Consider the following 27209-nt stretch of genomic DNA (forward strand, 5'->3'; position numbering starts at 1 on the left):
ACAAGTAGTCCAGGCTGGCCTTGAACTCACGATGATCTGTCTGCCTCTGCCTTCCAAATGTTGGGATAGCTAAAATATTCAGTACTTTAAAATAATCTTTTAGAGTTTTATTTTATTTAATTCATATTGGTGTTTTATCTGCATGTGGCTGTGCACCCTAATGTTCATGAAGAGATCTTATCCCCTGGAACTGGAATTACAGACAATTGTGAGCTGCCATATTGGTGCTGGGAATCGAACTCAGGTTCTCTGAAAGAGCAACCAATGCTCTTAACCATTGAGCTGTCTCTCCAGCCCCAAAGTTTTCAATAGTTTTTAAGCAAGGGGCTGAACATGGATATTTTATACTTTGTCCTTCCAGTTATAGAACCAAACTTGCTAGTATCTAAATCATAAGTATTTCACGTATGTAGTGTGCTTAAAAATCATACAAACACCAACCGGGCAGTGGGGGCACACGCCCTTAATCCCAGCAGTTGGGAGGCAGAGACGGGCAGATCTCTGTGAATTCAAGGCCAGCCTGGTCTACAGAGTGAGTTCTAGGGCAGCTAGGACTGTTTCACAGAGAAACCCTGTCTCGAAAAAAAAAATTCATACAAACACTAATAGGCAAAAATGCATCCAATGCACACACAGAGAAAAAGACAAATGCATACATACACGCCACACACACAGTACTGCAGGGCCTCACCTGTGTATATACGCTGCAGTACACAGGCCATTCCCCAGAAGGGACATGGACAGCCACTTGCAGGGTTCAGACACAGAGCTCAGCTGCAGCCCGTTGACATGATTGGATTGATTTAGCCCTAGGGATGACAGATCAGGGCTTCTGAGAATGGCATGGAAAAGAAGGGGTTAATCTCCTTTCCTGGGTCCTCAACAGTTACAGCTGGCCTGTCTTGTGGGCCATGGGCTCATCAACTAACCCTGCAGCAGAGACTAAGGAAAAGGAGCGCTTGGGGAGTGAAGGAACTCTGGGGATGCAAGGTTGGGTGGAGAGGAAGAGAGCCAAAAACAGCAGGCATGGTGCAGTGCGAACAGACTTCTGGGAACCGGCCTGTAGTTGTGGTTCTGGAAGAGCCTAGGGGGTCTTGAACCCACACAAGTCAGAGCTCCCATCCTCTCGTGCATGCGTGTCCAATCCCTTTCCAAGAGGTAGGGGGGAATACCCCCTCCCCCTCTTCTTACTCTCTAGGTGGCCTTGGACACACCACTGAACTTGCCTGGCCTCGATCTCCGTCTCCATAGAATGAGAAAACATTGTCTACATTGCAGGGTTGTGTGGTGTGCACGGCCGTGTCTCCTGGGCTCTCCCAGCACTCAGCAGCTTGCCTTCTTGCCGGATCTTGCAATCTGATTCTTGCTTCAGCAACTCCGGACCCCCTCATTAACGGCAGACCTTCGAGATGTGTTTATTTCTCGTCTTCTCCCATCACTTCCCAGCCAGATGCAAACACGGCAAGTGGATATATTTCAAGGCCCACCCTCCCTTCAGGGACTTTCAACAATCCTGAGTTCCTTTTGATCCCGCTGCTCTAGCCACAAGCCAAACAGGCCTCGAGACCTCCAGCATTTTCTTCCCCTGCCCTCTACCCCCAACCCTAATTTTGACAGTAAGAAAGGGGCTCTACCCTCCATTCTGTTAGGCGATCCCAGATGCTCCAAGAATGACCCAGAAAAACAACTCTTTTTTTTTTTTTTTTTTTTTTTTTTTTTTTTTACAGGCCCATTGTGACGGTGCATGTCTGTAGCCCCACCACACTCAGGGGGCTGAGAGAGAAGGAAAGAATTTTAGGCCAGCTTGGGCTACAGACCAAGACCCTGTCTCAGAAAAATTCTAACAAAAGGTGGGGACACGCTGCTCAATTAGAGCAATGCTTGCATAGCACACGTGAGCGCCGTATAAACTTAGTGCGGTGATTAAAGGCCTATAATCACAACACTGGAGAAATGAAGGCCAGAAGAGCAGGAATTCCAGATCATTGGCTTCGTCGTGAGTTCAAGGCTGGGCTGGGCTACATGAGTCTCTCATCTCAATCAATGCAAGCAAGCAAACAGACAAACACAGACTTACAGTATCACAGAAGAGGCAAAAGACCACCTGAATGGCTACCAAGAGGAAACCTGAGGCAAGTGCCTTTATCCACTGGGCCATCTCTTAGACCCAGAAAACCAAATACCTTCAAAATTCTTATACGGGAAAGGCATAGGTCCCTCGGACTTCTGCACAGCATCCCTGCTGATTGGCTGAGAAGGAAACTGAGTCACTGAAGAACGAAATGGCTGTCAAGCAGCAAGGCTGGCGCCTGCAATCAACTACACAACCTCCAGGATACACGGTGGCCAGATACAGCGCAGCCCCCACCGGCCTTCTCACCAACACAGCTGCTTCCCATTTGAGAGGAGGAAGGGGAAGGGCAGCAGGCTGGCTGGAGGCCGGCCAGGGTGGGAGGTCTGGTCACCAGGTGCCCCCTTGACAGGGAGGAAGCAGCAGAGCAAGAGACAGAGAGAGGAGAGCCCTTCAGCCTCCACTCTGCATCCTGGTTTTCACCATTCACCATCCGTGCGGCCCTGACAAGGGCTTCCTCAACTTTAGTGTCCCCGTCTGAGAATAGGCGTGCTGCTTTAGAGAGTCTGTTAGATGAGTCGTGAGTGTCGGGCTCTTAGCAACACGTGATACCGCGGGAAAAGCAGGGATGGGCACGCTGCAAACAATAACCAGGATGATTGGTCCCCTGCCCACTGGGCAGCTCGCTCGGCAGTGTGGGGCTCGTTCTTTGCGCTCTAGGATGAAGACACATGAGGACAGAAATCACTCGCTTTGATTACAGAGTGAAGCGGGGAGGTGGCATTGCTGAGTTCCTGGGCTTTGATGATCTCCCCAAAGGAGCCACCCTGGCCAGCCCCGCTGAAGTCCCATTGAAGCCCAGGGCCTTCCAAGAAGGAAGGCCTGTTGCATGGTGTTGCCCATACTTAGCAAGTACAGAACTCCTGATGGCTTCAGAGCCCAGGGACTGATACATCGGAGGGTTCAAAGTCAATAAATTAAACCATCACTTTGTATAAGAACTGGAAGAATGGTGAATTTGGAGTCTTCCTGTATCTTCTACATATTAAGTTATAAATTTAAAATCTAAAAAAAAAGAACCTGGGCCTGGGCTGCGAAGAGCCACCTAGGCCAAAAGGCCCTTGTATAAGACCTCTTTATTATGAATGAGGAACAGGGGACATTTTTTATTGCTGTTTTTAGGTTGGGCTGGAACAGTCCCAGACAGTAAACTTATGGCCTTGCCCTCCAATGTCCCCCCTCCTCCCAGCACACACACACACACACACACACACACACACACAACACAGAGTCCAAGGCTCTGACGCAGGGACCTATGCAAATAGATGCTGTTTCCATGGAAACAGAAACCCCAGTTTGTTTTCCCTCCCCAGTGCTCTGTAATTTCCAGCAGGGTCTGTGCAACGGCCTCATCACCTCCCAGCTAGCTACTTTGCCCTACTCTCTGGGCCGTGTCCAGCACAGGCCACTGAGCCGACCTGTAGAAGTCATGCCCAGACTCACCTCTCAAAAGGAGGTCCTTGGCACCAACCCCCTGCCTCCTCTCTGCAGGGGTCTGCCCGAGAGGTACCCAGAGAGACCATACACTATTCTTGAACCTCCCTGAGGGAGGATGGGGAGGGGTGACAGGGAGTGGAGAGCCAGGGGGCTCACTTCCAGGAAGAGGTGGGAGGGTCTCATCTGGCAGTCCAGTACCCTGGATGGCTAACAGATGATTTCTGGCTTGGCTGGGGGCTGAGTGGGCGGTGCTGCGGAGAGGCTCTCAGCGGCTGGATGGGGTGAAGGCTCCATCAGATCAGGAGCCTCCCTTGTCTGAGCTTGGAGAAGCAGCTTGGGAAGCAAAAGCAGAGCCCGAGGATTTAGAGGGTGGGGGTAGACAGTAGACAAGGTCATGTACTTTTTTTTTTCTTTTGGTTTTTCGTGACAGGGTTTCTCTGTGTAATAATAGTCCTGACTATCCTAGAACTCACTCTGTAGACCAGGATGAATTCGAACTCACAGAGATCTGACTGCCTCTGCCTCCCAAGGGCTGGCATTACAGGCGAGTGCCACCACCAACAGGGTAGGAAGAGAATGGAGGACTGCCAGGGCCACAGTGTCCCACCCTGTCCCCCACGGCACTCAGCTGGGGCTCAGGAAGCAGGTCCAGGTCTCATCCAGTTTTGAGATGACAAGGGACACAATGACACTGTGACAGACCCAGACCCAAGAGATCTAGCTTAGGTCACTCTGGTTCCAGGTCCAACACGGGGCTACTCCTAGAGACGCCTTTACTCCCACCAAGAGTTTCCCTTCCATTCCCGAGGGGGTGTCCCAGGGTCCCTTGGGGGTCCAGAAGGAGAGCCTGAGGCCCCGGTGAGACCTGGGACACCTTTAAAGTTGCTTTCCCTTGTCATCAGCGCCAGCCACACACGTAACACCCGCCTTTCCCGGCTCTGTGTTGTGGGCAAGGCAAAGACGCATGTGTGAAAGTGTCTAACTAGCTGTAGAGGCCTCTCTACTGCTGCCACAGTCATAGGGAGAGTCCCACCCCATCTCACTAGCGCTCTCCACACTTCCCAGCCAGGCCCCTGCTACCACAGGGCAGGACAGCCCCAGTCCCCATGACTCCATAGCTAGTGGCCAAGGGAAGGTTCACACTCAGGGAGGCAGAGAGAGGAAAAGGAAAGAGAGAGCAAGACCCTCTAGAGAAAGGCTGGAAGGGACAAGGGGCAGGGCAGCATCCTCTCCTTAGGTGGGCAGCCACTTTCACTAGTTTCTGGAGACCTTGTAACCTAGTGGCTTCAGGGCACAGCAGCTGGAGCCACCTTCCTCCTGCACCTTGAGGTCAATGACAACTGTGAAACCACTGACCTGATTTTCTGCAAAGAAGAAAAGATAAGCATTCCACCAGCATGTGGGTGCTACACACACACACACACACACACACACACACACACACAGTGGAAACTTTCTCTCCCTGACAGGAACCCAGCCCTGAGAGGGAAGCTTCTTAGGTACAAAGTTTAATGTTTACCTGCGGTTTGCCGGAAGCATTTCAGGGGCATCACAGTTACAGCGCGCTCGTACTGGTGTGTCTGTCAATGAAGTGGACTCCGGGACCAGGAAAAGGATTAATACGTTGCTCATCACTGTCTAAGGTCTGAGAGAGAGAAAGCAATGTCCTATGTCTCTCATCCCTAAACTCTCCAGATTCAGGGTCCCTCCAGCCTCAAAAACATACTGGGGCCAGATTCTGCCGTGGAGAAGCGAGCAGGCATTTACAGAAAGTTCCCAGTGATCTTATTATTGACCCCCATTAAAGATTAACTGCCTGCATATGGTGGAGCGGCAGTGCGCGAATGAACTCATCACCAATCTTCCATGTTAGAGCCAGAGGGACCGCTGAGTGGCAGTGAGGAAAGCCTGCTGCCCCTAGTCCTCTCTCCCAGTCTCTCTCTCTCTCTCTCTCTCTCTCTCTCTGTGTGTCTCTCTCTCTCTCTCTGTCTCTGTCTCTCTCTCTCTGTCTCTCTCTGTCTCTGTCTCTCTCTCTGTCTCTCTTTCTCTCTCTCTCTGTCTCTGTCTCTCTCTCTCTGTCTCTCTCTGTCTCTGTCTCTCTCTCTGTCTCTCTTTCTCTCTCTCTCTCTCTGTCTGTCTCTGTCTGTCTCTCTCTCTCTCTCCCATAGGGAGAGTCCCACCCCCATTTCACTAGCGCTCTCCACACTTCCCGCCCAGCCCCCTGCTACCACAGGGCAGGACAGCCACAGTCCCCATGACTCCAAGTGACCAAGGAAAGGTTCACACCCAGGGAGGCAGAGAAAGAGAGAAGCCCTCCAGAGAAAGGTCCGAAGGGACACGGGGCAGGGCAGCATCCTTTCCTTAGGGGAGCAGCCATTTCCGCCAGCTCCTGGGGATACCATCCATCATCAGGGAACTTATACACAATGTAGGCCCTAGCTTCCACGCACACAGGATCAGAATTTGCATCTTAACCTGACTCCCAGGTCCTTCCCTGCCCAGTAAGATTGAAAACTCACTGCTGGGCTCCACTACTGAGCTCAACACAGGCCTGAGTTCCTAAGAGCTGTGTCCTGCCCAAAGAACTGGCCAGCTCACCTACTTGACACAGCCTGCAGCCAAAATCATCTGAAGTGACCTGAGGGTCTAATGAGAGGCGTGAAGGACGTCACCCATGTTGAAGAGGCCATCCCATGCAGCAGGCCATCCCAAGGGTGGCTCGGTGCAGCATCCTCTCTCCCACCACTTCCTCTGTGGAACCAGGGTTACCTGCTTCTGCCCCAGCCTTGCCCCATGGCCTGTGTTCCCTGGTTCTTAGTGTTCTAGACCCACCTGTTTGGGCCCTCCACTGCTCAAGGGGTAGCATTCCTGAGATCTTTCTGCACGTGAAGCAAGTGCAGAGAGTGCTGAATGACTGAGCCCAGGACAGACGCAGCTCAAGGGAATTGAGCTGTCCTGAAAGCAGCTGGCAGGACCTGAGCCATTAGCAGCCATCAACACCCCTGGGGGTGACGGGAGCATTGATTCATTTATTGCTATTAACATCTCAGTGTGAATTAACTTCTGGCTCCTCCTTAATCGGCTGGCTGGCAGAGTGAACCGGGCTCTCCAGACTGTTGAGTTTTGATAGAAGACAGTAGTCCCCTGAAAGGAAAAGCCCAGGCCGGCTTGTTTCCATCTCTCCTCCCATTCCAGATGGCCGACCTGCTTGTCCCCGTCTCAGTGAGGCTCAAAGACAAGGGTTATAGAAGAGTCTGTCCCCAGCCCGGCGGTAGTGGCGCACGTCTTTAATCCCACCACTCAGGAAGCAGAGGCAGGCGGATCTCTGTGGGTTGGAGCCCAGCCTGGTCTGCAGAGTGACTTCCAGGACAGGTTCCAAAACTACACTTAGAAACCCTGTCAATAAATATATAAATAAACAACAACAACAAAAATAAAGAGTCTGTCCCCAGAGGTGGTCTGTACTACAGTGGACATTATCTCCAGAAGAAAAATCTACATCCAGGATTCAGGTCACCAATTTCCTGTTACTCATCAGTCTCCTGGCTGGGGTTCTGAGAGGATCTATGAAAATGAGGGCTGCCTCTACCGGCCAACAGGTCTCCCATTTCAGAGCTCTGACCAGATGGAAAGAGAGAAGGGAAAGAGGAAGGGAGGAAGGAAGGGACAGAGAGAGGGGGTGAGACACAGAAGGGACGGGGAGTGGGGGGAACAGAGGAAGGAGGGGAACTGATGCTTCCGAGGCTCTTGATTCATGCTGGTCACGATGTTAACTCTTAAGTGTGCAACTCTTAGCAATTCACTTCTCCCAATCCTGATGCCATTACTCCCACTTTACAGCTAAGGAAAATATGAGCTGGAAGAAACTGAGGCTGGGAGAAATTAGTACCACACACAGCATCACCCAGCCTGTGAGACACAGGGCCAGATTTAGAACCAAGATGGGTCTGGTGCCATTGCTACCTGCCAAGTCTGGAGACAGGAAGCCAAGAGTCTGTTCAGCCCCCTTCCAAGAACAGCAGAGGAGCCAGGGGAGCCCCAACACCCACTTCTCATGTACTTTGGCAAGTGAGCTTTGTCCTGCAAGCTCTTGTCGACTCCAGGACCAGGAAAGCCAACCAAAGAAAGCGAGGCGGCAAACTGGCCAGAGAGCACCTGCTGACGGCCTGGATTCCTGCCCCTGTGCTGGGCTAGCCTAGGCTTAAGGCCCGCCTCCCGACCTCCCTTGCTTTCCCTGCGCCAAGCCCATCTCTCCCAGGGGCCCACAGCCTCAGAGCCAGATAATTCCTGCCAGGTTTATTGGGTAGGACATGATGTGACACAGAAGGATGGCACAGACTCTGAGGCTTTAAGGGTCCCTCCTGGTGTGAGGGCAAAGGACAGGAAGGTAGCCAGGGTGGCCTGAGAAGGAACAGGGCTCCTCCCAGGCAGTACTGGACCAGGTTCGAAGGCTCCAAGCCGCCTCTCCAACACTGCTCCAGCTGAGCTATCAGCAGCATGGATCACTGATCCTCCCAGCTTTCCCACCCATGCCAACCCCAATCTGGGGAAAATTGACATTTATTAAACACAACTGTGAGTAGGTCAGGGCAGTGATCTCACCCTACCGTAAGCAGGCAGTGCTGTTCGCCTCCGTCCCATTGAGGAAAGCAAGGCCCAGAAGTGCTTCCTAGCGTGCCCAGGTCCCAGTCAGTGAAGCAGAGCAAGCCCCAGTCTCCCTGGCTCTCCTTCCAATTTAGCCTGCCGCTCTCCAGGACCACAAGCCTTTAGGTGAACCTGAGCTGATTCTGGAGACCAGGGCAGAGCCTTCCTGCCCCAAGTCCTCTGACCTCTAGTGGTCTGCGCAGATACAGGAAGTGACTACCCCTAGACCAGTTTCGGAACTGCCCTGAAGTTTAAAGGATCTCATGTCAGAGCCAAGATAGCTGGGAGAAGCATGCTAAATAGAGGACACCCTGGTGTAGCAGACTCTCAGAAGCCTTGAGAAACTCCTCTACTTGCCCAGTGGAGCACAAGGCTCCCACACAAGCTCTCCTCCTTCGTTTGACCCACTGCCCCCAACATCCCAGGGTCCCCTTGACTTTTCTTTCTTTTTCTCTTTCTTTTTTTTTTTCTTTTCTTTTTTGTTTGTTTGTTTGGTTGGTTTTGGTTTTGGTTCTTCGAGATAGGATTTCTCCGCATAGCAGCTAGCTGTGGAGAACTCACTTTGTAGACCAGACTGGCCTCGAACTCACAAAGATCTACCTGCCTCTGCCTCTCGGGTGCTGGGATTAAAGGCGTGTGCCAGCACTGCCTGGCCCCTCCTTGACTTCTTCTTATCTAACAGCTAAAATCCGCACCAGTTCATGTTCCACTAAGAAGTCCTACGTCATCCTTACGTTCCAATCTCTTCCTACCACCCCAGCCATCAGAGACCTATGTCACCTGTGAGAATTCTATGTGCACAGCCATGACAAATGTCACTTCCTGAAGCAGTATTTTAAGGTGAGTTTCCCTTTGTTTCATTCCCTGCAGATAGGCGCCTGTTGGTCATACTTCATGGACTCTGTGGTTCTCTATCACCACATCCCAATCCCCTCTACTGTACCCTTGGGGTGTTCTCCAGCCCAGTCTTTCCCCCAGCTGGAGGTGGCTTTTGTACTCAGAGAGCTGGGGTAGCTATAAAGAAGGCTCTGACTTCCTGGGGTTCAGACTGTTCCTGAGAAAGATGCTGCCCCTCTCCAAGGCTGGTTAGAGATGCCAGCTCTGCCACCAGGAATCACGAGAAATCTGGGAACAGTAAGCCAAGCCAAGGAATGTCCCACCCACGGGCCACTGGAGCCACTTCCTTCCTGGAAGCTGAACAAAGCGGAGAGTGGAGATAAGGCCTCTCCAGGCATGCAAGGCTGCAGAGAGCTAGGCCTAAAGCAGGCAACCCTAGTGGAGGGGGCTGCTAGGTGACTGTTTAGGGAGCCCAGGAGAGAAGGACGGGCACCAGGTTGAGTCAAAGCCCCATCCTGCACCTCCTCCTTCTCCTCTGCCTGACTCTCCCACCCTCCCTCCATGTCCTCACAGCCTCCTCCCCCATCTCTTGTTTCTTACTCCCATAACCACCCACTCTCCTGGACCGCAGTGCATGAAGACCAGGCGTGACTCCCAATTTCCATGCCCTTATCTTGACATTCCAGGCCTTCCTGGTGGGCCCCCCAACACACCTCTCCTCCCCACAAATTCTCCAGGCCTGCACTTTCCTGCCTCCTGGCTAGTCATGGGAGTCTTGTGACTCCCTGTGACCTGTGTCCTCCCTGCTAGCTGCTATCTTACCTGGTGGAAATCCTGACTGGAAGGATCCTTCTCCAACCCCTGTACTCCACCCACCCCGAGCAACACCACCTGATCCCCAACAGGAAAACATCTCCCCAACCCCTATGCTAGAATTGACCCCCACCCCACCCCGCCGCGCTACGCCCATACTCGCACATGCCTCCCACCCAGGGCTATGATGATTTGCTCTGGAAGGAAATAGCCACAGTAATAGAAGCAGACATCCTTGTCTACTGATGTCTACGAGGATGTCTACCGAAGACTTCCCCGCACGCTGGAAATGCAGTGCCCAGCCAGGGACCACATCTCCCAAGCCTCCCTGACATTAAAATGGAGCCACATGATCAGTGTCCATGTGTGGAATGTGAGCAGAGATGTCCCTTCTGGGCCAAAGCTGGCATGCCTTCATTTTCTCTTCCTGGTCTCCTAGCCAGATACCCATGGCTAGCATGGTCTTGGAAGCTACCCAATGAAGGTGGCAGACTGTCAGCGAAATGGTCTCTGAGCAGCTCCACTGCCTACCCTGGTATTTCCTTAAAGCAAAATAGGACAAGAAGTGTTCTTTTGTCCCTAAGCAATTAACTATTCTTGGGTCTGTTTGTTATACCAGTTAGCTTATCCAGACCAATACAAACGCTACCAGTTTTGGGAGTGCTAGGAACTCTGTGTGTGTGTCTGTCTGTGCCTCTGTGTATCTGTCTGTCTGTCTGTGTCTTCGTGTGCTTCTGTGTGTGTCTGTCTGTCTGTGTGTGTCTGTCTGTCTTTGTCTATGTGTGTGTGTCCACCTTGGTGCACCTATGTGGCTGCACATAAGTGTGCATGTGTGTAAGGCCAGAGGTTAACACTGAGTCCCTTCCTCGACCACCCTCCACCTTAGTTTTTGCAACAGGGTCTCTCCCTGAACTGATTCAGCTAGACTGGCCAAGGCAGCCAGCCCCAGACAGCCTCCTTTCTGCTCCCCGAAAGCTGAGATTACACCATGGCTTTTCTTATGTGGGTTCTCAGGCTTGGGTGACAAGGGCTTCACCAACAGAGCAATGGCCCAGCCCTGCAGCTAAACACTTCCACATTTCCTCTGTCAGTTCGTCCTCAGAGTATCTCTGCAGAAACCTGAGGGCAATTACAAGTTCAAGAATAACCTGAGCTGCAGAGTGAATTCAAGACCAGTCTCGGAAACAGCAAAATTCTATTCTAAAATCTGAAAGAAAAACAGGCAGGCAGGCAGAAAGACACTGCTAATGTTTAGTGGTAGACTTTTCATCCATACCAAGAAAAAAAAATAATGAAAAGTTAGGTCATTTGGCCAAAGTCACCCAGTGAATAAACCATTTTCTGATTATAACCAAGTGCAGAGTCACCTTAGCCCCTTGGCCCCTATCTGACACCCCACTCCCACCCACCCCCCATTTCCCATCCCCTCACCAAACTGTTGTGAACAGGAAGACCAAGTCAAGCAGGGCCCATAGTGGTGCACTCCTTTAATCCCAGCAGTCGGGGGGTAGAGACAGGCAGATCTCTGTGAGTTCGAGACCAGCCTGGTCTACAAAGCAAGTTCCAGGACAGGCTCCACAGATACAGGGAAACTCTGTCTCGAAAAACCAAAATGAAAAGAAAAGAAAAAGGGGGGCAAGTAGTCAGTGTTCTGGTCACACCTTCACCCCTGCAGTACAAGTGTCTGACCCACATTAAACAACTTCATTGTAATTGCCTTTCAGTTTCTTTTTTTCTGGCAGCTTCCTGGGTCCTCTTCAGGGCAGTGAACGCTTTTCATATGCCCACCATGTCACCACTGAGGTCAGGTGAGTGTGTACTTTGCTGAACTAGAAACACGGTCTGACAAGCTCAGTGACCTCCCCACTGTGGCCCTTGAAAGGCCTCTGTTCAGCCCTCGCCCCTCACCCGTCACTTCTGGCCTGGGCAGCTGAAGGTTCCCAGCAGGGCAGGGGTGAGAGAACAGAGACACACATCCATGGTCTGCAAGAGTGTGCCAGTGTTTTCCTGCCTAAGCCACGCAATCTGGTTTCCATTTCTTCAGGGAAGCGGGTGGAGCGTGACGGAAGGATGGAAGCAAAAGAATTCCTCAGGATGAGCGAATCAAGATCAGAAAACATCAAAGTTGCGAGAAAATGTGGGTGTCGTGGCCAAAGCCTGGCTTACGCTGGAAGAAGCTCAGAAACGGCCTTATTTCCTTCTAAAACCTTATGAGGGTTCGCCATCCGGTGCCTCTGCCCCAGAGCTGGGGAGGAGCCAGGGTACCCGCATTGTCATGGATCAGCGGCAGGGTCTCCACAAGGCGCTGGGTTGCAATGATGCACTTAGCTGTCTAACGGAGAAGGGCAGAAATAGTCCTGTCTTGGTCACCATTGCCTCTTCAGAGGTACACAGCTGGTACTTGCTGGATTGTCTGGAAGTGAATGTCCATCTGAACGAGCAGAAGTGAAGTTACCAGACTGTATAACAATGGCCTTGTTCGCCGGGCAGTGGTGGCACATGCCTTTATTTCCAGCATTCGGGAGGCAGAGGCAGGCTTTGTGAGTTCGAGTCCAGCCCGGTCTACAAGAGCTAGTTCCAGGACAGGCTCCAAAGCTACAGAGAAACTCGGTCTTGAAAAACCAAAAACCAAACCAAAACAAAACAATGGCCTTGTTCAATCAATCACATGAGTTTCCCAAGATGGGAAGCGTGATATCGGGTGTGTGGGCACCCATGCACACATGCAGCTCCCATCCATATACACAGGTTAGTCTAGAGAGTCTGTTTAGCCATTCTTTCTTAGCCAACAAGGAAAATGGGGGGTCCCTACTTTTTATTTTATCTGGAAACAGAGCTCACGCACACATCTTTTTCTCCCACCCCAAATCATACACACACACACACACACACACACACACCTTTTAGAAGACATGACGTGAATGAAAACCACTGTCCACAAGAGGGCATCCAAAGACTATCAGACTCACGCTCTCAGCGCCAGGATTACTACTAGTTGGCCTCAGAGAGACAAGGAGACTCGTGGTATTTTGGAGAGTATGAAATGGGGGAGTCCCTTGTGGAAACTCACCAGAAGAGAAGGACCACGGGGCTGAGAAGGAAACTGAGGCTGAGTCACAACGTGGTGTAAATGAATCACTGCTCGCTGGCAGAGCATCGCCACCTGTTCCCACCCCCGGCTCTGTGATAATATTTCATTTAGCTCCCAGGCACTTCTTAAATCTTTGTGTAGAACTCTTATTTCGTGTGTTGGAGTGTTTTTTGTTTTGTTGTTGTTGTTTGTTTTATTTTTGTTGTTGTTTGGTTGGGTTGGTTTGGTTTTTCAAGTCAGGGTTTCTATATAGTGCTGGCTGTCCTGGAGCTCACTCTGTAGACCAGGCTGGCCCTGAACTCACAGAGATCCGCCTGTCTCTGCCTCCCGAGTGCTGGGATTAAAGGCATGTACCACCGTCTGGTGTATAGGGGTGTTTTTGCTGAGTGTGCACCATATTCGTGCCTGATGCCTTCAGACATCAGAAGAGTGTGTCAGATCCCTTGAACTGGAGTTATAGAGAATTGTGAGCCGTGTGGATACTGGGAATAAAACCTGGGTCCTGTACAAGAACAAGTGTTCTTAACTGCTGATCTAATTCTCTAGCCCCTTCTCTCATTTTTTTAAAATAATTTATTTAACTTTATTTTCTGTGCATTGGTATGAAGGAATCATATCCCCTGGAACTGGAGTTACAGACAGTTGTGAACTGCCATGTGGGTGCTGGGAATTGAACCCAGGTCCTCTTAACCCACTTAGCTGCCAGTGTTCTTAACCCACTGAGCCATATCTCCAGCACCCCTTTGTCTCATTTTTCTGGGGGTCAGAATCACTATAGTCTCTACCTTACAGATACAAATTAAAAAATACTGTCTCCAAAAGTTAAAGTAACTTGCCTAGGAACACTCAGTGGTAAAGTCCAAATTCTAACTCAGAACCAACCAGGGGAGGTGACCCATGGCTGTAATTCCAGCACTTGCACTCAGGAGATGGAGGCAGAAGGGTCAGAGGTAAAGGTCAGTATCAGCTACTAGTTAGTTGAGGCCATACTGGGCTACATAAGATCCTGCCTCAGAAGAAAGAAGAATTTAAACTCAAGACCTGTCACTAGCAGTTCAAGTTTGACACAATTCATTCTGCTCCCTGGGGCTTAGACTTTCTGACATCCTATGGCCCGGCCCAGAATTCTGTGCAGTGAACCCCGCTTCCATGGTCTTCCTCTTGTGTAGTCGTGGAGGACCTGGAAGTTGATTTTCTGGGTGTGAATAACATGTTGTCCTGAAGCTGACCCCTCGCAGTTTGCAAACCATTGCTGTCACTGCTCTGATGTCTTCATAGCGAAAGCAATAAAGCAATTTCTAGCAAGGGGCCGAAAGCTCTTCTCCTCCACCCCTCACCCCCTTTGACCCAATCAGCTCATTCCTGGGAATTTATCCCAAGGAAACAATCCGAATGGAAGCCAAGCATTAATCTGCATAAATACATGCATGGAAGTCTTTCTTTAAAGGTCAAAAGCTGGGAACCAAAACAGGGAAGTGGTTTCAAAACTGGAGCTTCTACACAATGGGCAATCAAGCCTGGGAAACCACAGCTGTGGAACTGCCGGGAATGAGCCGAGTGCTTTTACTATACATCTAATGCCTGGCCCTCCTGCCTAACTAGCTATTCAGCCAACTATGCCGGTGGGGGAAGGGGGCTCTCTGCTCATGGCCAAGTTACACTCTAATCCCCAGTGCCCCAGGAAGTGGGGGAAACACTGGAAAGCAGCAGTGGTAACTACCCAATAATTCTTGACTTTGGGGGTTTCAAGGTCCTGGGTCCTGGCATTACATGGAGTTTTCCCAGGGTAGTTTTTATTATTAACGATGGTTTTCACCTTCCACACTGCTGGTTGCTGAGTAATCTAGCTGTTCATGTATGTTCATGTAAATTTTAATTAAGGTAGAGTATATAGTTATAAATATACTCTTTGTGTGTGTGTGTGTGTGTGTGTGTGTGTGTGTGTGATATACACATGTGATTGCAAATGCAAGCATGCCACACTACCAATGTGGAGATCAGAGGACAACTTTTGGGAGTCGCTTCTCCCCCCCACACCCCCACTGTGGGTTCCGGGGAGCAAACTCGGGTTCCAGTCCACAACTTTGCCCGCCGATCCATCTTGTCGGCCCAACAGGCATTTACTAAAGGCAGCCTGAGAGCGCCAGAAACAGACTATGAACCTAGATATCTAATTGTTGACCCACCCCCTTAATGATAGCTGATAGGCAAAGACTTCAACATGGGTGCCCCCACCATGGCTTCAGTTCATGAAAATGCATAGGCTGTGGGGATAGCTCAGTCTAGAAAGCACTTACCTTCTTACCTTCTGAGCACAAGACAGCATTCCTGAAGACAATGCTTGCCCTCTGGCATCCACAACAGACACAATATGTGTTTTTTCTTTTTCTTTCTTTCTTTCTTTCTTTCTTTCTTTTTTTAAGAAAAGGATATTTATATGGGAGAATAGAACAGGTATGGCTGGCCTTTCCCAATTCACACTTGCGTTAGTTAGTTGCCTACTGCTATGTAATTAAGTCCCCCCAAAAGCTAGAGTCCTAAACGAGCACTTCAGCCATCTCAGCGACTAGGTGCCCCGGGTGACAACATAGGTGTGGCATCTGCAAGTGCAGTCACGGTGTCCCTCAGTTCCACCATGGAAAGATCCACCTCCAAGATCTCACACGCGGTCGTTGGCACGATCCAGCTCCTCGTGGGACGTGGGACGGAGGGCCTCCATTTTCTCACCACCTCCGATCTTTGGCACACTGGCCTCTCCGTGGGTGACCCTCACACGGCAGCTGGCTTGATCACAGCACATAGAGGAGAAGGCTGGGGGGGGGGTGACTAAGAGCAAGAAGAGAGTCCCAGTTTTCCAGGGTCTAATCTCGAAAAGGACATCTCTCATTTCTGCCATGTTTTATTCATTAGGAAGCAAGTCACTAGGTCCAGCCCACACTCGAGGGAGCTCACAGGAGGACGTGCGGTATGCCTACCACATGCTCTAACATTTATAGCATCGTCTCGATAACAAAAACAATATTCGCTGGAGTTACTTGTCTAATATGGAAACGTTCTAGCTCCGCCCGGAATGCCTGCACCTACTCCTCGCAAGCGTGGTCCCCTCCCTGCACCACACAGAGCATTAAAGGTCCACCGCTCACCACCCTTCACACAAAGGCCCTGCTGGATCTGTCTGTATACCTGGCTTTTCGCCAGATTAGGGGGTTGGGGCACTGAATGGGGAGCAGTGTGACATTGCAGAAGCCAAGTGTCACAGAAAAGAGGCAAGCCCAGGCTCACCTTTGAAAAGGACTCAGTGGGTCCCTTGCTCCAAGGCCATTCTTGTTGCTTTTTAGGCTGCATTTTAAATCAGCCAGCAAGTCCCAAGCAGATGTGGCCTCGGCTTTCCCCAGCCTGTCCAGGCCTTTCTTCTCCGAGCTTTCTGCATTCCAGCTCAACTCCAGCAGGCTCTCCCTTCCTCTTTGGCTCTTGGCCTCTTGTCCTCGCTCCTCTCCTTGATCTCCCTCTCCTCTCTTTAAAAATCTCTTCTGCCGGGTTCCCACGGAAGCTGCAGAACTCAGTTGGAGCACACTTCCTTGCAGACGAGGGCAGGGGTCTTCACAGACAATGACTCCTCCCCTGGAGATGTCTGATGCCAAACAGAAGATGCTTTTTTTCCCTCCTCCCTTGGTTTTTTTGGTCATTGTTGTTGTTTTGCTTTGTTTTTGTTTCCATTGTTTTGGTTTTTGTTTTTCTGCTTTTCTGAGGCGGGGTCTCACTTTGGAGCTCCAGGGGAGCTATGTAATCCAGACTGGACTTGAAGCTCATTCCCATTCATCTACCTCAGCATCCCAAGAATCCCTAGTGCAGGGATTATATGTGGAAGTCACTACCCCAGTGGGGAGTGGGGTAGTAGTATCTAATTTTTTAATTAATTAATTTATTTTTATTATTTTTTTACTTTACATGTACGAGTGTTTTGCCTCTGTGTACAACTGTACATCACAAGAATACCAGAGGAGGGAACCTGGGTCCTTCACAACAACAAGGACTCTTAACCACTGAGCTAACTCTCAGTCCCAGAGAGTAGCATCTCTAGCCCTCAGGCAAATCTTGAAGCGAGGCAAGACTGGGAAGCACTGCCCTCCTCTCCCAGGCTCTCATCACACACCTAGGCACCATGATCTAGCTCTGTCCTGTGGGCAAAGCAAGCCCACCTTTGCAAGGCCAGTGGAGGGGAGAGAGGTCAGGCCGGGAGTAGTCAGAAAAGAATTGCCCATGCAGGGGTGAGGAGCAGGGAGTAGGTAGGGTACTCTTGACATGGGCTAAGTCCTGGGGAGGCTGGTGCCACTGTACACTGTCAGGGTACTAGTGGAGAGAGGAGGAGCCAGGACTCTTCCCCAAGTCTCTGCAGTCAGGAAACAAAGAGCCTAATGCAAGGAAGGTCCCAGGGCTCCTTCTGCACAGCGTGAGTTGCCCAGGGCAGAGCTTTACAGATGCCAGATTTAGCAAATAAAAATCCAGAAGTCCCGTGAAATTTGCATTTCAACTGTGCAACAAACACTTTTTTTAGTTGAGGGTATGTCCCCAAATAGGACACAGGTGTCCCGGGTGTTAGCTGGCAACACAGCCAAGGTTATACCAAGGCTAAAGCCTTCAGGCTTTGGTCCATGATTGCTCCAAAAGCTCCCTGGAGAAAAGAGCAAGTTCCTCAGGCTGCTGTTCCAGACAGCCCGTGCGGGGCAGAAAAATGGTAGCAGGTGTCGTGATCACAACTCAACAACTGGAAGCAACCAAATGTTACCAAAAGAGTGGATTCTTCATCCAGGACAAAAGACCACAGCTAAATGGTTTTAAACAACAGACGTTCACTGTGTTGCCGTTCTGACGATGACAAGCCCAGAATCCAACGTGCTGGCAAAACCAGTCCTCTTTTGACTTTGATCACATGGGTTGAAACTCTTTTCCAAATACGGCCACATTCATCAGCACCAGGGACGGGGTACCTTAATGTACCTTTTAAGGGATGACACAATACAAGCCATAACAAAAGGAATGACTAAATTTAAACAATACACAGACAGATGCCCATAAAAGATTTCTGGCGGCGGGGGGCGCGGGCTAAGGTGCAAAGAGTAAAACAAGCGTAACATCGTCTTTTTTCTGTGCATGGGAACATTGGTTGTTTTCCATTTTTGTTGTTGTTTAGTTTTTTGTTTTGTTGTTTGCTTGTTTGTCTGTTTGTTTGAGACAGGGTCTCACTAGTAGTCCTGGCTGTCCTGGAACTCACTACGTTGCCTGGGCCAGCCTCGAACTCACAGAGACCTGCCTGCCTTGGCCTTCCAAGTGCTGGGACTTAAGCTGTGCACCATCAAGCCTGACCTACCACTGTCCTCTTATAATATAATATATAAAGGCTAAAAACATGGCTCGGCTGTTAAGAGTGCTTAATGTTCTTCTAGAGGATCTGAGTTCAATTCCCAGCACCAATATCAGACTGCCCACAGTTGCCTAACTCCCCTTCCAGGGGCTCCAACATACACATATACACAAATAAGATAATAAAAGCACATTTTTGTCTGTTGATTTTTGAGACAGGGTTTCTCTATGTAGTCCTGCTTTCTTGGAACTCATTCTGTAGAAGTCTGGCCTCAAACTTAGAGTTCTGCCTGCTTTGCCTCCCAAGTGCTGGAATTAAAGGCATGCACCACCACCACACGGCAAAAACTAATTTTATTATGGAAATATACACATATGATCTTTGTGTAGGATTATTACTTGGTGCCCAATTTTGGGGGCATGAATTTATGAAAAAGCCATTTGCCTGAGGCTCTTTAGCCACCGGCTAAGGCCAGAGCTGGACCTGAACCCAGCCACCTAGGTTCGGGAGAAAAACTAGCGCTCCCAGCTCCCATCCACCCCAGCTTAGCTCCCATGTAAAGATGGAACATACACAGAGAATCTGGGTACTGTATGTTATTGTGTTTCTTTGAATTGTTTAACTCCCGAGGGAGGAGAAACAGCCGCCAAAAGACATTTGATTATAAATACTGCTGGATTAGTCCAACCTATTCATTTTGAAAATGCCTTGACTTCAAAATTTAAGTCAAAAGATATGTTACTTTGGAGAAAAGGTTTTGTTTTTTTTTGCCTCCACAGGAGGTAAGAGGTTGTGGATTCATTCTGGGTTAAGAAAAATAAGGTTTGATCAAGGAAGTCCCCCTGAAAAATCCCCAGTAGAAGCAGATGGCCCGGATGATCCAGTATTTCAGAGAACCTCTGTTACAGCTTCCTCTGAGTTCTACATCCAGAACAGCCTCAAAACTTTTGGCTGAGATGATCCAACTTCAAAGAACACTTTAGTCAGGACCTGGCCATAATCCTAAATTTTCTTTGGGTCCCCATAAGATAGATTATCAATGCCCCAATCAGCAGGAACTAGCCTAGAAAGCCATGCCCACATTCCCCAAAAATGGATTACAGATGCTTGTCTTTGTTTAGAGTGTTGGTTACAAGTTGTTATTGATAATGGTCAGGAGAAAAAAAAACTAAACAAAGGAGATTATATTCAGAGTCCTTGTTTTGAAAAGAAAAAAAGGGAAGTACTGTGGGATAGTGGTCTTGTACCCTGTAAAGATTTGTCACTTGTATTGATTTACCAAAATGCTGATTGGCCAGTAGCCAGGCAGGAAGTATAGGTGAGACAGCCGGAATAGGAGAATTCTGGGAAGAGGAGAGACTCAGTCTGCAGACACCAGTCAGACTGAGGTGAAGCAAGATGAGAATGCCTCACTGAGTAAGGTACCAAACCATGTGGCCAAACCTAGATAAGAATTATTGGTTAATTTAAGTTGTGAGAGCTCATTAATAATAAGCCTGAGCTAATAGGCCAACCTATTAGTTTATAATTAATAAAAGTTTCTGTGTGTTTTGTTGGGACTGAACGGCTGCAGACCAGGCAGGACAGAAACTTCCCTCTACAATTACTTAATCATTAATCCAGTTACCAAATACGTATTTGACATACACCAGGGATACATCACAGTTAAGGTAGACCCCATCCCTGCCTTCCCAAACTCTATAACTAATCAAAGAATATGCCTCTACCCATTATTGCTAATTTCCAAGTGAGCATGGAGGGGGGAGGGGCAAGGAGGGAGAACTTTCTGCATTGCTTAACTTTTGAGCAAACATGTTCTTAATTTGTAACTTTTTAAAAAATGCTTAGCCTTTCTTTCTTTCTTTCTTTTTTTTTTTTAATCTGAAACCCAGCCCTTTGGAAGCCTCTCTGTTGTTTCCCAAGCACAGTGACTGAAGCACAGCTGCATAAGTGGTGGCAACCTCCGTGTGTGGCTGCTGGACCAGCCAGCAAGGTTCGCCATGAGTACGGATGAGTGAGAACCAGTAGGAATGCGTGTCCAATCCAATTGTTCCTGTGTTACAGTTACACTGATTAAAAGAATAAGACGCCTATGATTGTTCCTGTGTGGTCCGTTGCTTTCAGGGGACTTCAACCTTTAGTTATCCCAAAATGTGTTGGTTTTGCTTGTTGATTTGACTGCCTGCTTGCTTGTTTTGTTTTTGTTTTGTTTTTTTTCTTTAGACAGCTCTTATTGGTTGGACTGGTACTCATTATGTATCTCAGGGTACTCTCAAACTTACAGCAAGCCTCCTGCCTCAGCTTGTGGAGTGCTGGGATTACAAGTGTGCACCACCACGCCCAGCTGTCAGGTTGGTTTTATATAATCTTGCTTGACCAGCCTCCAGCACAACACTCAACAATACAGACACTCAAGGAGAGGGTGTTAAATGAACACAAGACTATTATGACAGCTTGGCGTGGTACCTATCACTCCTGTAGGCTAATGTCCTTGTTTTATAACCAGTAAAACTGAAGCCTGCAAAAGTCAGGCCACAGATAAAGTTAGTGACTGTAACACAAGAGGGTTTTAACAGTTCTCAGCCCAGGCACCTACTTTAAAAATAATTTAAATTGCCGGTGGTAGTGCCTACCTTTAATCCTGGCAAAGGCAGTTGGATCTTTGTGAGTGCCAGTCTGGTCTACAGAGTGAGTCCCCGGACAGGCAAGGTTACATAGTGAAACCCTGTCTCAAAAACCAAAAAGAAAAAAAGAATTTAAATTTAGAAATTAAATATACCTAATGGTAAGATCAGAAGATCCATCAACGATGGAGTCTAAAATCATCAAACATTTTTAAACCAGTGTTTCCTTTCAATCTGGAGACTTTGCCCACTGTGGCTAGGTACTCAGCAGAGGTTGGGTTTTGTGGGTGCTGGTTAGTCGTCCCCCCACAACACACCCTTCTCCAGTTTGTTCCAATGAACAAAGAGTCACGGGAGACACACAGGGATTCAAATGTCAGCTTTCTTTGGGGACCAGATGAACCGGAGGCCATGGCTAAAACCCAAAGCCCAAACGGGCTTCACCCCCTGCTTTGAAATCACCCACCCACTCAGCGGAGCAGCTGGACTATGGAAGTTCTCTCTGGGCAGGAGCTGGGTTGGCCTGGAGTGGAGGCCTGAAGCACGCAAATCACAGAGAGCGTGCTGCTTGAGTCGGGTCCGTCCATACAGCACCAGGGACAGACCGAGCAATGCTGCAGGCTCCGTTCCCTTTCCCAGTATCCCACACTCGGGGTCCCACCTGCTCCCACAGTGGGGAATCAGTGACTGACAGGGCACCAAGGAAATCCTCCGAAAGTTTCCTCCCCCGACCTCCAGGAATTTGTCGGTTCTGGTTGATGGGCAGATAGGGAAATGGGAGGGACGGGAGAGTTGTCTCCCTTCATACTGCCGTCAATTCACTGGGTACTTGAACAGAAACTAAAAACACCTGTGTTCCAGGAAGCCGCTAGTAAGTTTAAGGGTATTTTAATTGAAAGTGAATCCGCTGCAAAGGACAGAAAACGGAACAACCAGTAACTTAAACAACAAACGGGTATGTTTTTCTAGTCTAACAGGAAATCCAAGGGTGGGTGGTTCTGGTCGGTGTGGAGCTCCGCGGTGTCACCAGGACCTGGCTCTTCTGGCCGGCCCCACCCTAGAGAGTGGCCTTGTCGCACGTTTCTCTACCGTTCACGCCACAGCCAGGTGGACAAGGCTTAGCGATAGCCTTTCTAGCATCCTTCTGTGATAGATGTGTTTTTAACCTCATTATAACTACAGGCACGGCTTGCCCTAATGCTCTGAAACGCAGACTCTGGAACTTATTTGGAAATTTGTTTAAGCGGATTCCTTTAGATAATGAAAGAGAGCGTATCGAACAGAGAATAACCTACTACCAAGGTCGTGACGTAATAATAAAAGAAGACACTGAAAATAATTGTCCCAAATCTGCTATTTTGGTTTTTTGAGGCATGGTTTCTCTGTGTAGCCCTGGCTGTCCTGGAACTCGCTCTGTAGACAGGTTAGCCTGGAACTCACAGAAATCCACCTGCCTCTGCCTCCCAAGTGCTGGCATTAAAGATGTGCTACCACTCCCACCACCACTCCCACCCTCCCACCCCACCCCCCACACCTCCGACAAAGAACTGCTTTCTTTAAAAAAAAAAAAAAGACCTTTTAAAAAAAAAAGACCTAGGGATGTTGTTTCTTCATTCTCCTACCCTACCTTCAAAAGAATCACTTTCAAGGCATTAAGAACAAAACAAAGCCCAGAAATAATACAGAACTAAACTAGCCATTATACATAAGCCTAACAAAGAGAAAATGCAATCAGTTAGCTAATTACCATGACAAGTCATTAATTCAACCATTAATTTATAAACTGACAAATATCCCCGTTTTCCTTTTTCTTGTTTTCTCCTTTGTTTTACTGCAGCAAGCTTTCAGGACCTCTGGAAGAGCAGCCAGTGCTCTTAACCACTGAGCCGTCCCTGAAGCCAGCCTTGGTTTGTGATCTTTTACAGGGGACTTTTTGCTTTCTCTGGAATTGTAGAGTCTTTTCATTTTTCCAGGCATTCCACGGTCTCTAAATTCTGTCTGTTTTATATGGTAGCAGTTTATCAAGCCCAGTCTCAACACACAAATCTTTGCAGTCTGTGAAGTTATGTTGGGAGGAAAAAAAAATCCTCCCTTGTTTTCTCTCTCTTCCCTCAAATATTTACTTTCTAAAGAGAGAGAAAGAGAGAGAGAGAGAGAGAGAGAGAGAGAGAGAGAGAGAGAGAGACAATTGGTGGAGCTTTGCCTAACATCATGACGCCGCGGATTCCATCCCCAATACCTCCTTCACTGGGTGAGAAAATGATACTTACTGGTCAAATTCAGACGTCTTGCATTAACTACTTTGTTTGTTTGTTTGGCTGGTTGGTTGGTTGGTTTTTTGGTTTTCCGAGACAGGGTTTCTCTGTGTAACAGCCCAGACTGTCCCAGAACTCACTTTGTAGACCAGGCTAGCCTCTAATTCAGGGAGATCCTCCTGCCTGTGCCTCCTGAGTGCTGGGATTAAGGTGTGCCCACCACTGCCCCGTTCATTGGCTGCTTTTTGACTCCTCTCTCTTTTCTCTAACAAAATTTTGATTCTTTCCCTTCTTGCTTTATTTTCTATTTCAACATTTCCACTGAATTTTAGTTACACTATCCACCCAACTGACTTTTTTGCTATTTGTTCTCTTTTCACCCCACTGCTCATGTTTAATAGATACAGTATCTCGTTGAGTTCTTTCTTTTAAAGTTCCTTCCGGTCTGTGAGCCTGTTTCTGTTTCTTTAGAGATCTTATTTTCAGTTTATTTATCTTAGTCTTTCTAGTTCATATTTCAGGCTTCCCCAAATAGCTCCTCGCTTCTGGCTGTCCATTCACATTTAAGAAGGGGGCAGCACAAAGTTTCCTGGAAGCCCTGTGCACACGGATAAGAGGAGATGAATGGGAGGCTTTGTCTCCTGGCAGGCTCTTCTGTCTGCCTGGAGACTTCTAAATGCCAGCCGGCAATGGGCTTTGTTCTAGGAGCCACCTTCAAACCCAGCTGGCCTAGTCTTCCCCCAGACAATTTAATTTTCTTCCAACACGAGCCTCTAACGTGGGAGAAGGAACGAAACGCAGAGCAGTGCACACATCTGGCTGGCTGAGCGCTGTGCTCTAAAGGGTCCGGGAAGTCTGCAAGTTCCGTTACAGACTTTCAGCAAAACCAGCTCTCTGCTGTGCCCTGCCCGTCAAAGTCCTGGGCTTCTCCAGGCTCCTGCGGGAGCTCAGCTCCCCTCTTCAGCTACAAGCTCTGCCGTATGCATGTCAGCCTGCAGCCTCCACTGCCCTGCTCACTAGGCCACCCTGCTCACTAGGCCGCTATCCTCTGCCAAACCGCTTTCCCTTTCTTATTTACCATTTACTGTTAAGGCGTTTCTGAACGAAGAGGGAAAAGAATGAATTTGGATGGGAAAGTCAACTGCCTTGTAATGGAGACCAGTGGACTTGGAGGGTGCTCAGCTGTGTATTTATTTACTTAGCATGTGAAAGTATGTATGTACGTTCACATATGTGTGTGCGCTTATATGTTCCTGCCTATGTGCCAGTGCATGTAGAGACCTGTGGTCAATTTCTGGTATTTTCCTCCATCTTAGGTTTGGAGGTATTTTTTTAGGCTTATTTACTTATTATTTTTTTGTATATGAGTATGTTTTGCCTGTGTGCTTGGTGCCCACTGAGGTCAGACAAGGGCATCAGATTTCCTGGGACTGGAATTAACAGATGGTTGTGAGCTACCATGTGGGTGCTAGGAATTGAACCTAGGTCCTCTGCAAGAGCATTGAGTGCTCTTAATCACTGAGTCTACTCTCCAATCCTGAGATATATTTTTAAAGATTTTATTTATTTTATGCATATGGGCATTTTTCTTGCAAGCAAGTATGTGTACCGTGTGCATGCCTAGTGTTTGAGGAGGCCAGAAAGCGTCTCAGAGCCCCCTGGAGCTGCAGCTACCGATGCTTGTGAGCTCCTCGGTAGGTGCTGGGAACCGAGATTGGGTCTTCCGGAAGAAGAAGCAGTGGCTCTGAACCACTGAGCCATCTCTGCAGCCATCCACGTTTGTCTGTTTTGTTTTGGACAGGGCTGTCTCCCTGAACCTATAGCTCGTTGATTCAGCTAGACTGGCTCTTCAGCAAGCTCCAAGGGTCCTCCCCGGTACTGTGATTACAGGCAAATGCCACATACCCAGCTTTTAGAGGTGTTGGAGATCCGAACTCAGAGCCTCAGCCTCATGTGGCAAACTCTTTACCAACTGAGCCCTCTCCCTTGCTCCAATTGCTGCGGGTTCCTATGGACCTGAACAGGCTGTGCAACCTCTCTCATCAATGATACACTTATAAAGAATTCAGAAATAGGCACAGGCATGGAAGAAATGCCTTTTTGTTACATAACACATTTCAGAGTCTGTTGATCATCCTTTAAATATGAGACTAAAATCCAGCTTGTCCTTAAATCACCCCTGCAGAACTCTAAAAACGTTATAGGATATAAATCTTGTAGAAGGCAGTCAGGACACACGCGTGGACGCAAACAGACCCGCCTGGACCTGGCTCAACCATCTACGTCCTCCGAGTGAGGCCCTGCGTCGGTACCCAACTGCTCGGAGTGCTGAAAGGACGAGATGGGCGAGGCTCCTAGTACAGCACCTGGTGATTGTGGAGCGCTCAGTAAAAACTAAGTCCTCATCCTCCCTCCTCCCCCTCCCCCTGCCTCCTCCCCACTTGATGCTAAGCTACTCGCTCTGTTTCTACCCCTGTCCTTTAGCTCTGATTCTATGCCCCCACTTCTCCACCTCTTGAATCCCTATTCAGTCACTCCTTTTTTTTTTTTTTTTTTAAGATTTGTTTAAATGTGTTTGGCTGTTTTGCCTGCATGTATGCCTGTGCACCACATGTAGGTGGTACCTGTGGTGGCCAGAAGAGGGCACCAGGTCCCCTGGAACCGCTGTCACAGAGAGCCATGTGTTAGCACGTAGGTGCTGGGAATAGAACCAATCCGGGCAAGAGCAAGTGCTCATAACTACTAAGCTACCTAGGTATTCATTTTCCAAGATTCAGATCATCTACATCGATGGTCTTCTCTAACCTTCAAGAAGTTTAACTTCATAGCCAGGCAGTAGTGGCGCACGCCTTTAATCCCAGTACTTGAAAGGCAGAGGCAGGTGGATCTCTGAGTTTGAAGCCAGTCTGGTCTACAAAGCAAGTTCCAGGACAGCCAGGGCTACACAGAGAAACCCTGTCTCAACCAAGAGGAAGAAGTGGGGGAGGAAAAGGAGGAAGGAGAAGAAGAGGAGGAGGAGGAAGGTTTAACTTCACTGTCCTGTGTGCCCACTTCCCACAGTGCCTACTCACACTATTGCCATGACTCCACTCTCTTTGCAATATGTAGAGTCATGCCCATGCCTGCACTTCTAGCGAGAAGGATTACTTACAATGTCCTGACCTTGTTCTGCATTTCCCAACCCCACATGTCCCATAGCCTGCGCCTATGGGCATTTTGATCTATGCTCAGAATTAATAGAATTGCAGCAATCTAAACCAAAGTATGAACAGCTTTATTCCACTGCCGCACTGAGCTCTGAGCTACGCTGCCCAGACTATGACCCACACGGACAGATCCTAACTTGTCCACAATGCAAACACTTTGTTCCTTTCTTGCAGAAGCTTCTGAGCTGTTGTCATCGTGACCTCCACCCCCACCCCTGCCACTTTGCCAAACACAAGCAAACACGTTCGCTGCCACGAGATAGAACGCTGGTTTGGCTAGGCCCCTGCCCCGCCCAGTGAGACACAGTCAGAGAAGAGAAGATCTCTGGGCCAGACACAGCTTACCTGGAACTCTGAGAACCTCCTGGGTGGGGTTGGGAGTTGGTTTTTTTTTTTTCACGCGCCCAAATGACAAGTCTAGCTCTGGGGCTGGGCTGGAGCAGGTTGTTTTTCTGTTTTTCTCTCAATCTCCTTGGGCAGCACATGGCAGAAGACACTTAATGCTTTGCCGGTTTCCCTCCTCCTACCTTCTCAACAACAGGTTCAGGCAAACACAGGGATAGGATCCAATCCTGAGCAGAAGTCTGTTCTGGGGCTTCAGGCAGAGCCCAAGGTCAGAGAGAATCCAGGCAGTCCACGCCGGTCTTCGTCATCTAATGAAAAAAAAAAAAAAATCAAAGTCCCTGTCATCAAGGAATCTCCAATCTAACAGCGGGGGCAGGGATAGCAACAGACCTAGGTCCCCAAGTGACTCTCTGTTTGTTTGTTGAGATAAGATCTCACTATGTAGCTCTGGCTCTCCTGGAACT

General features: G+C 48.9%; 1 long non-coding RNA gene across 2 annotated transcripts in view; it reads right to left on the minus strand.

The window, feature by feature from the left end:
- Positions 1–1462: 1462 nt before the first annotated feature.
- Positions 1463–27209, minus strand: part of LOC125410965 (uncharacterized) — a 31915-nt gene continuing 6168 nt past the window's right edge. Inside the window, exons 3-6 of one of the 2 annotated variants that reach the window (XR_015003823.2) lie at positions 26746–27053; positions 6401–6712; positions 5088–5213; positions 1463–2787 (exon numbers count right to left, since the gene is read on the minus strand). This is a non-coding gene — a long non-coding RNA (uncharacterized LOC125410965). The remainder of the gene's footprint in view (positions 2788–5087; positions 5214–6400; positions 6713–26745; positions 27054–27209) is intronic. The other variant, XR_015003822.2, reaches the window with a different exon arrangement.

Source organism: Myodes glareolus, chromosome 9, assembly GCF_982192425.1.
Source record: "Myodes glareolus chromosome 9, mMyoGla1.1, whole genome shotgun sequence".
Lineage (NCBI taxonomy): Eukaryota > Metazoa > Chordata > Mammalia > Rodentia > Cricetidae > Myodes > Myodes glareolus.